Source organism: Chionomys nivalis, chromosome 14 (assembly GCF_950005125.1).
Source record: "Chionomys nivalis chromosome 14, mChiNiv1.1, whole genome shotgun sequence".
NCBI classification, from domain to species: domain Eukaryota; kingdom Metazoa; phylum Chordata; class Mammalia; order Rodentia; family Cricetidae; genus Chionomys; species Chionomys nivalis.
This window is the reverse complement of record NC_080099.1, coordinates 46,236,488-46,245,873: the sequence shown is the minus strand read 5'-3', so window position 1 is coordinate 46,245,873 and position 9,386 is coordinate 46,236,488. Positions and strand designations below refer to the sequence as shown.

General features: G+C 55.5%; 1 protein-coding gene across 2 annotated transcripts in view; it reads left to right on the top strand.

Annotated features, from left to right (window-relative positions):
- Window positions 1-5,495: 5,495 nt before the first annotated feature.
- Psd2 (pleckstrin and Sec7 domain containing 2) overlaps window positions 5,496-9,386 on the top strand; it is a 49,123-nt gene continuing 45,232 nt past the window's right edge. For both annotated transcript variants that reach the window (XM_057789107.1, XM_057789106.1), the window contains exon 1: window positions 5,496-5,625. The gene's annotated coding sequence lies outside the window, so the exon portion shown is untranslated. The remainder of the gene's footprint in view (window positions 5,626-9,386) is intronic.

The window sequence follows — 9,386 nt, the reverse complement described above, 5'->3', positions numbered from 1 at the left end:
ACAGGCCAACAGGGTAGGTCTTGGGCAGGGTAGGGCCTCACACACTATTAGAGCTGCAAGCCAAGCCGGGATGCACTGAGCCCGAGGCAGCATGGGAAATGGCCAGATTGGGAGTGTCCCAACCCTAGCTCATGAGCCAGCACCTAGGAAAAGAGGCCCAATCAAGTCCCTTAACTGTGAGACATACGGCTGAGTCTTTGCAGCTTAGCATGTGTTCATGTGTTCAATACCCAGAACCCCCCAAACAAAATGAAACTGTCAGCAAGCAACAGTGTCCTTAAAGGTGGGGTGGCGTGAATAATGCCCACTTCCTTCAGAGAATGTAAGAATAGGTTGACCAGTTTGGACGACTCCATAGGAGTGTTGGGCCGTGGTGGCACATGCCTGTAATCTCAGTCTTAGGAGACTTAAAGGGCAGTTCCAGTACATAACTAGTTGAAGGCTAGCCTGGGTTAACTGGAAACCTACTTCACATTCTCGTCTCTCAAAAGAACTTGGCAGAAGCTCTGTGCAAGGGCAAAATAAAAGTTAGTATGTGTTATCTTTGTGTGCTCTCTGGAGTCGGGCTTCTGCCAGGTGGGGCAGTTGCAGTTTCTGTGTCCACCAGCAGGTGGCGGCACAACCCCAAAAGAGCCTTTGATCGACTCCTTTCTCCCGGGCGCGCGGAGGGTTGGGCAGGACAGATCTGGGCGGTGACACTCATACTTTCCCTGATACATCAGGACTTGGGGCGAAGTCCCTGCATTTCCCTCAGTTCTCGGTGGTCGGTGGCACACGGAAAGGGCGGCCTTAGTCACCACGATATAGGAGAGTTTTTGTTTCCATCCATATTGTGAAAGAGTACGGTCTTCGGAGACATCCGAAGTTGAGGAAATACTAAAGCTGGACTAGATAAAGGACTTCCCGAAGGAGTGGGAATCGGGACTCGGACATTGGTGATAGACGGCTGTGGCTGGAGGTCCGTCGCAGCTAAGGCCGAGTGATGACTCTTGGATAGAAGTCTACTCTCCCTAGAGCCCTCGGCGAGCACCGCAATAAGTGCCTGCCTAGAACGTGGTGCGCTGTAATTCAAGGTGCTACCAGCAGAGGGAGGCAGGGAGCCATCCTCTCCCGGCCCGCTTCCTCCTGCACCAGCCAGTTCTCTTGGGGAACCTGCAGTCTGGACCTAGCCGGCCTGGGCAAGTTCTGACTAGTCAGGTGTCCCCCCCCCGCCCCCCGCCCCCCCCCCCGGCTTTTGAGAAACCTTCTCCTACTCACTTCTTACAGCGCTGGGAGGGATCCTCTTTCCCTGAACTCAGGGATGAGTGGCACGGCCGCTCTAGTCCCAGCAGCTCTGGGACGGGGTAGGGCAGATGGGGTGCTCCTTGAACCTCTTATTACTCAGGCCTGGATGGACCCCAGGAAGTAGAGGGTTCCCACCCCATCCCGCCATCGCCAGTTCCCCACTCTCCTGGGCAGGCTCCCAGAGACCCACAAAGGCTCTCAGATGGAGTTCTGGGCCATGTACTGCTGTGCCCTGGGACCACGGCCTGCTGGCTCTAGGCACTGCAAGTCCCTGGCCCTCCCCTGTAGGGCTTTGTCCACTGTCCTGGCTCGGGCTGGCAGCAGCTGCTTGCTAGGGGAGGGGAGAGGACAGGCAAACCTGGAGCCCCTGCAGCCTCCCTTTCTGGCTGCCCCATTTTGCTTCCTGCCTCTCACTGTTCTCCCAGAAAGGGCCTGTCGGGTGGAAAGGGTCTCTCCTCTTCCCCACACAGGTTATAGGTAGTATTCTCATTTCCAGACGACACTCTGAGGTTCCAAGGACTCAGCCCAGCTTCTGTATCTCCCTGCCCAGGCTCTTGACACGTGACTTCCCTCCTCTGGCCCTGTAGAGTCCTTGGCCCTTGCAGGGACTGGTCGCTGGCCTCGTATTCATTCTATTTGGTTCCTATTGTACGCTTCCTTGGCTGGTGGTAGATCTGGGGAATTAGAAAAGAGAGAAGGGACCTAACCCCAAGGAGCAGCTGTTCAAACAATGAGGGGGGGGCATGTTGTTACTGTGAAGGCCCTGGAGCCTGGAGGGGTGTCTCCCAGGTCTGGGGAAATCTCCGGAGAGGTCTCTTCCTGCAGCTGTTGAAGTGTCTCCCACCCAAAGCAGGGCCCATCACCCCTTGGTTTTTTTTTTTTTTTGGGTATATGCTTGATTTTGTTTCAAATCACTTTTAGCATTTACAAGAGAGGATGCACAAAGATGCTGGTGTGGCTGATGTGGAGAGGTCAGAAGGGAGGTGACAAGAGAGGAGCTGGGACAGATACAGTAGAGGACTCAGGAGGCCATGTGAAGATGGCGATGGTGGCTCTGAGTCACAGAGACTCACTGCATGAGTGTGAGCAGGAGAGTGTGGGGTCTTTCCATAGCCACCCCCATAGCTGCAGGGCTTGAACGCTTGGAGTGCGGGGTGGAACCAGTTGTGAGGCCACGGTAACAGTCAGGGAAGAGAAGGTGGCTGGGCTAGTATGGGTGGCAGTGGGACTGACCAAAGGGGTTAACTTGGGACATAGGTGGCGTGTCTCAGACTGTCCGGGGTTTGGATGTAGTGGAGAGGAAGGCAAAGATGGCTTCCAGGGTTTGACTGGGTGGGTGGAAGGGTGGGAAGAGAGCTGGGGGCTCCGCTGGGCCGAGTTAAGGCAGGAAGGAACCTCAGCCAGCGCTGGTGTCTAGGTCTGACCTGAGGGCCATGTGCTGGCACTCACAGCATTTAGCTTTTTTTTTTTTTTTTTTTTCGAGACAGGGTTTCTCTGTGGTTTTGGAGCCTGTCCTGGAACTAGCTCTTGTAGACCAGGCTGGCCTCGAACTCCCAGAGATCCGCCTGCCTCTGCCTCCTGAGTGCTGGGATTAAAGGCATGCGCCACCACTGCCCGGCTTTAGCTTGGTTTTGAAGCTAATTGGATCTCAGAGCACAGAGAGCAGGGGAAGGCCAAGTGGGAGAGAGAAAGTGGAAGGACCAGGGGTCATGGCTAGGGAAGTCCTGGGAGGAAAGCAGAGACCCCAAACAGAGGACAGTGTCAAACACTTTAGAATAAAGAAGTCTGCATACTGGATAAGGGCTTGGCATTGCCACGAGGCCCAGGCTACAACACCTTTATATATGATTTGGGGGGCCTGGCTAGGTAGGCATGCCTACTGCATCTACTTGGGGGTGCAAGAAATGTTGTCTTTCCCTGGCATCTGTGGCCTTGTGCCAGGCTCACAGCATGGTGGGAAGAGGGTGGGTGATTCCAGCTCCTCGAGGGGTCTGCAAGTTCAGGTGTGCGACACCTGCCCTGCACATCTGTAACTGGGAGCTGTGCTGGTGGTCCTCGGGATGGTGGTCCTCAGGGATGGTGGTCCTCGGGGATGGTGGTCCTCATGGATGGCGTCATGGATTGTGTGAGGGCAGAAGAGCTGAGATCTGGGCTAGAGTCTGTTAATGTCGATGGCCATCTTGGCAGGATCTAGACTCTCCTAGGAGACAAATCTCAGGGTGTGTTGGTGAAGAAGTTTCTAGATGGGGTTAACAGAGGTGGAAGACCCACCTAATGTGGATAACACCATTCCATGGGCTGGGGTCCTGAACTGGGAGTGGGGAGGAGAAAGAACAGGACACCAGTGTTGTCTTTCCAATGCCACCAGCAGCCTCAAGCTCCTGCCAGCGAGCCTTTGCCCACGACTGTGAGCCCAAACCAGCCCTTCCTTACCCCAAGATGCTGTTGTCAGGTGTCTGGGGAAAGTAGCTTGAGAGTTCCTCAAGAGAGTGGAACTGGAGACAGCTGTCAGGGACATTCAAGGAGGCCCCATGTGCTGTGGAGAGGAATGAGGACCTGGCTGTGGGAGGGTGAGTGACAGCGTACACCCCTCTCTCCATGCCATTCCTCCCTGCTCTGTGTATGGACGCTGGGCAAGCTTAACCTGATCTTACAGGGCTCAGTCCACGGGAGACAAAACGTCAGGAGCCAGTTCCACGAGGGCCTCAGGCATGCTCGGATTCTAGACAAGCGTTCTAACCACTGGGCTACATCTCCAGTCCAGCAAGTCATCCGTGCCAGCTCCGTGTGGACAAGCCCCCAGTTCACCAGCTCCTCTGGTTCCTGCCCAGCCCAATCTGTCAAGTCTACGGCCATCTGTATGGGGCAGATGGGGTGGGAACCCAGAAGAGTGGTCAGTCCTGCCATGACCTGGTAGGGTGCGCAGTAAGGAATGGCTGGTGCCTCTACCTCCTCCTGAGCTCCATGGCCACCCTCCTCACCTGCAGGACAGGTCCCCCTCTCCCCAAGAAGATCTGAGGTTCCTGCATGATTGTCTGAGGGTTGGGGGAGGTGAAAGGTTGTGCACTACTGTGCACTAAGCCCTCTCTCAACTGCCCGGTTTCTTAGATCTCCTGAAACCTGGGGCAGATGAGGTCTGCTCTTGGAGCATCAGTGTTTTTATCTGTAAAATGGGTTGTTGGATCGTTTTGAGTCAAATGGGACACAGGAAAAGCATTAGAGGAGACTGTGAGTTTGGTGACCAGAACCGGGAAGCTGAAGAAGAGGGACAGAGGTACAAAGTGGCCTCCTGTGGTAGCCCCTGCTCCCCCTCCCCAAGGACTGGGCCTTCTCATCCTTCCCTTCTCCAGCCCCTAGGGTTTGGAGCCCCTTAGTGTCTCTCTGAGAGGTAGGGTCTTGCGCTATAGGAGATTTACAGCCAAGCCTTAGTGTGGAGTGCAGGCACAGTCTGGTCAAACTCCTCCAGGGAGCTGCAGTCCTGAGGTGGAGGTGCAGGCCATGACTACCAAACAGGAGGAGAGGTTAGGGCTGTACTTCTGTATCCCAGAGTGCTACCTCTCCTCACTCTTACCAGCGTAGGGTGGCCCTGTCTCAACTCCCATCTGCCCAGGGCCTCTCTCTTTTGTCTCCCCTCTTCTGCCCCTTCCAGCTCTGTCCTTAATTCTCCCTGTCACTCCCAAGGATATCTGTACCTCTGGGTGCCTATCTCTCTCTCTGACTCTCTCTACTTTGCTCCCTAAACTCCAAGGAGAGATCTCCCAGGATGAAAATGGGGATTCTGGGGTGGGGGCAAGGCCCGTCCCTCCATCAGGGGCTAGGACAGTTGGGACAGATAGTGGTTGGGTCGGCCAGAGGTTCGAGGACAGAGGCTGGGCTGGGCTAGGAGGGGGGGGCGGAACCTCGTGGAACTCCCCTCCCCCACTTTCTTAAAGGGTCCAGCGCGGGCCGGTGCGGGACAGAGGTGGCCGCATCCTGCGGGTGGGCGCCCCACGCAAGGTCGCGCGCTCGTGGCCAGGTGCCGCGGGTGGGCCCTCCTGGTGGCCAAGGTTCCCTCCGGGCTGCGCGCGCGCCGGCAGCCCCTCCACTCCCCCCCCCCCTCCGCCCTTCCCGTCCTTCCCGCTCCTCCCTCTCTCCCTCCTTCCTTCGCTGCTCTGTTCCCTCCCTCCCGCAGTCCGTCCCCTCCTCCTCTGCCCAGCCTCTCCACAGCCGAGGCTCCAACACCTGAAGGGACAGAAGCGGACGCAGGGAGCTCCAACAGGCGGCGGCACGGGACCGCGGGTCCAGGGGTGGCTTCCGCATGGCCCCGCCGTGAGAGGGCACCCAGCTGCTGGGACCCGAGCGGTGAGTGGGGCCACGGACCAACTGCGTCCCCAAGGCCTGCATGCTCCGGGACCCCGCCCCTCTCCTCAGGAGGCCGGCTAGATACTAGAAGGGATTTAGGGTGGGGGGGGGAAGAGGAAAGCAGGCTGGGTGGCGGGAGCCGCCCTCCGCCCTTTTTGCCCGCTAGGGTCCTCTAACAAAGCTACATTTCGAGATCAATTCTGTGGTGGCTGGAGCATCCAAAGGATGCGGTTGTCATGGAGATGGGGCAGGGAGAAGAAGCCCAAGATGGTCAGGACTGGGCCAGGGAGTGGGGGCGCCGCCAAAGAGCCCCAGTCCCGCCTGCAGGGAGGACGGAGCTGCCGGCCCAATTGTCTCCTGGGCTCTGCCTCCCGGTCCCCTCCTCCTTTTGTATAATCAGTGTTAGCATGTGCGTTGGTGGGGTGCCAGTGTCAGTTTGGTGGTCCGTGGTTGGGGTGTTGTGTACTAGGGACTGCCATAGCTACCTCCACAACGGAACATCTTTGAGGATTTATTTCTCTTTCCAGTTCCCCAACTTTGACAGGCAGGCCTGGGGCCCAGGCCTGCCTCTCTCTCTCTCTCTCTCTCTCTCTCTCTCTCTCTCTCTCTCTCTCTCTCTCTCTCTCTCTCTGCAAGAGCAGGGGTTCGCTTGGGGGCGTGGCAGGCAGTAGGCAAGGCCAGGCCTCACACAGAATGGCTATAGTAGCATGGAGAGGAGGGGTCCTTGGAACCTGGAGCTGGGTCTGGGTGGGGCAGGGAATCCAGATGTGGGGACCACCGTATCCAGCTGGCTCTCTTCTAGACTCTTGTCCCTGGAGGATCTGGGACTCTCTGAAATAAGAACCGGGGCATTGTTTCTACACAAGACCTTGGGCCCACTGCCCACTGTCCACCCCTTTGTCTTGGGCCCATCTTGCGGGGTCTAGACAGAGATCGGGGGGCAGATGCAACAGTTATAATGCGAGAAGGCAGAAGACTCCTGGCAGCTCAGGACAAGCCTAGCTGAGGTGATGGAGACCGGGCAGCCTGCTCTGGGGTTGCTGCTGTAGGAGGGTGGGCCTGGGGGTAACATTAGGATTTCTCTAGTCCCCTCCAGACCCTGGAAACAAGAGCTGCCTTCTGAACACCACTGAGTTAGCTTGAGGGATAGCAGGCATGGGGCGTGGGACCCCCTCTAAGTCTACCCTCACCCTCGAGCAGATGCCTTCCTCCCAGGGAAGCTGCAAGATCTGTGGCCTGGGGTCTAGGAATCAGGACAATGAGCCAGTCACTATTCTGGTTCACTCAGGGGTCTGGAGGAGAGAATTGTTCCCCCAAAGCCCTTTCTCCCGCTGCATGGAGCTAGGCAGTGGATTCTGAGTAGGGCTCCTCCAGCGGTTGATCCTGGGGGATAAGAGCAGCCCCTATAGGCATGGCAGAGCCTGGCGGGGGGGGGGGGAGTGAGTAGGCAGCTGTGGCCCAGCTGAAGGCAGAGGAATGACAGGTGTTCTTGGAGGCCTCTTCAGCTGGTGCCTCCTGTAGGGTTGGGGTCTCAATGCCCAGGTGATTTGTCCCTGGAGCTCTGAGTCGCCTTGTGCCAGACTAAGTGCAGGCTTGCACTGTCTGAGTATTACCAGGAAGGGGACAGATATCCCAAGCAGATCTAGGGTCATTCCTCAAAGGAGAGAGAAAGATAGCTGGGATGACTTCCTGCTCTCCATGAGCCCGAGAGACAGGGAATGTCACTGCCCTGCTTCCCTTGATGGAGCAGAGCTGCTGTGTGGGGTATCCCCTGACACCTGTGAGTCTTTGGAGGGAGACACCATTATTGCCCCCGTTCTGATAGAGAGACCTCTGGGCCCAGAGGGCAGTTGTTTGCTCCACATATCTTGTGGAGTGAGGACTACATCTGGGGAGGACTTTCTGAGGCTCAGATCTGTGTCCCCAGCTGTGTGTCCCCACCTACCTCCTCTGCTGCCCTGGAACTACAGCCCAGGGCAGAGGTGGGCCTGAGAGCATTCCAGTCTGCAGGGGCATGACCTTGGGGGATACCGAAGCGAAGCGCTACACTGGGGTCTTCTCAGCAGGTGAGGTGAAGGCGTTTTCCTCTGGGCAGCCTGCAGACTGAAGCTACCTCTCTTAGACGATGCTCTGGACCTCCTCTGCCAGATGGTCTTTTCCAGGAAAATCTGTTTTGAGAAGCATCTTGTGTTTGGGCTTCCATATTTAGCCTGCCTCCTTATACGGGAGGATATACTCAGACTGTCACCCCTCAAGGGATGTTTGGGGGTGGGGTGAGTCCAGGGCGGCACTTGGCTCCTTGTCGCAGCTTAGCCAAGATTGGGAGGTCCTGCCCTGGCTGTGATATGTCCGACTGGTCTCTCTGGGGTCTGGTCGCGTCCTGAGAGTCTTGTTCTCCCCTGAGCTTGGTGCACAGTAGAGTCAGGCTCACTGTGGGTGGTGAGTTCTCCTGAGTTGTGCCCGCGTGTTTGGGTGACTGGTATTCAGGTCAAGGCAAGCCCAGGGCCCAGCTTGCTTCAAGGCTGTGGGTTGCTGTGAGTAGCAGCACCCTTTCTTTGCCTCCTGCTCAGAACCCCAGTTTGCCTCTTTGGGGCCTCTTTCTGAACCCCTTTCATTCTCCTGTCTCATTCCAACTTGACACAACCCACATAAACCCACACCCCCTTCATCCAGAGGCCTGGATTTGCCAGGGCCAGCATCTGGCCACCCTTCTTCCTCCCTTTGCTCCCTCGTTTGAAAGTTGAAGGCTTTATAACATATCACCTCAAATTAAATTCCCTGAGTCAAGGACACTTTCCCCCTGCAAAACAGTTATACTATTATCGTACCTGAAAAACTTAGTAATGATTCAGTTTGCCTCATAGTTAGCCTCTGTTCAAGTTTCTCTAGCGATTCTAGTAACATCTTTTGTAAGTATTTATTATAGATCTTTCTTGTTTGCTTGTTTGGTTTGGTTTTTGAGACAGGGTCTCTCTCTCTCTAGTCCTGGCTGTCCTGGATCTTGCCATGTAGATCAGGCTGGCTTCAAACTCACAGAGATCTGCCTGTCTCTGCCTCCTGAATGCTAGGATTAGAGGTGTGCACCACCACACCTGGCTATAAATTATTTTGGCCAAGGAGCATCTGCTATATTTAGTTATATTTTAGCATGTACTATATTTAGTTATATTTTAGCTCAGGATTAATCCTGCTTTTTCCCCTTCCATTTTTGAACTAGGGGTCTTATGTGGCCCAGGCATCATGATCTCAAACTCACTGTGTAGCACTGAGGAAGACCATGAACTCCTGATCCCCTTGCTTTCAAATCGCCACCCCCCTCCCCAGATAGGGTTTCTCTGTGTAGGTTTGGAGCCTGTCCTGGAACTAGCTCTGTAGACCTTGAACTCACAGAGATCCGCCTGCTTCTGCCACCCAAATGCTGGCATTAAAGGCGTGTGCCACCACTGCCTGGCTCAGGTTTTGTTTTTGTTTGCCTTTGTTGTTGTTGTTGTACTTTTGTTTTTGTTTTGTTTTGAGGCAGGGTTACTTTGTGTAGCCTTGCTGTGTTCTCTGACTGTCCTGGAACTCACTCTGTAGATGGGGCTGGCTTTGAACTCACAGAGATCCGCCTGCCTCTGCTTACCGAGTGCTGGGATTAAAGGTGTGTGCCACCACTGCCTGCCAATTCCACATTTTAAATGCTGGGATTTCAAGCATGCTCCACTATGTTCAGCTGCTAATCACCTGACTTCAAAGGTTTTTTTTTTTTTCTTATACTGTTC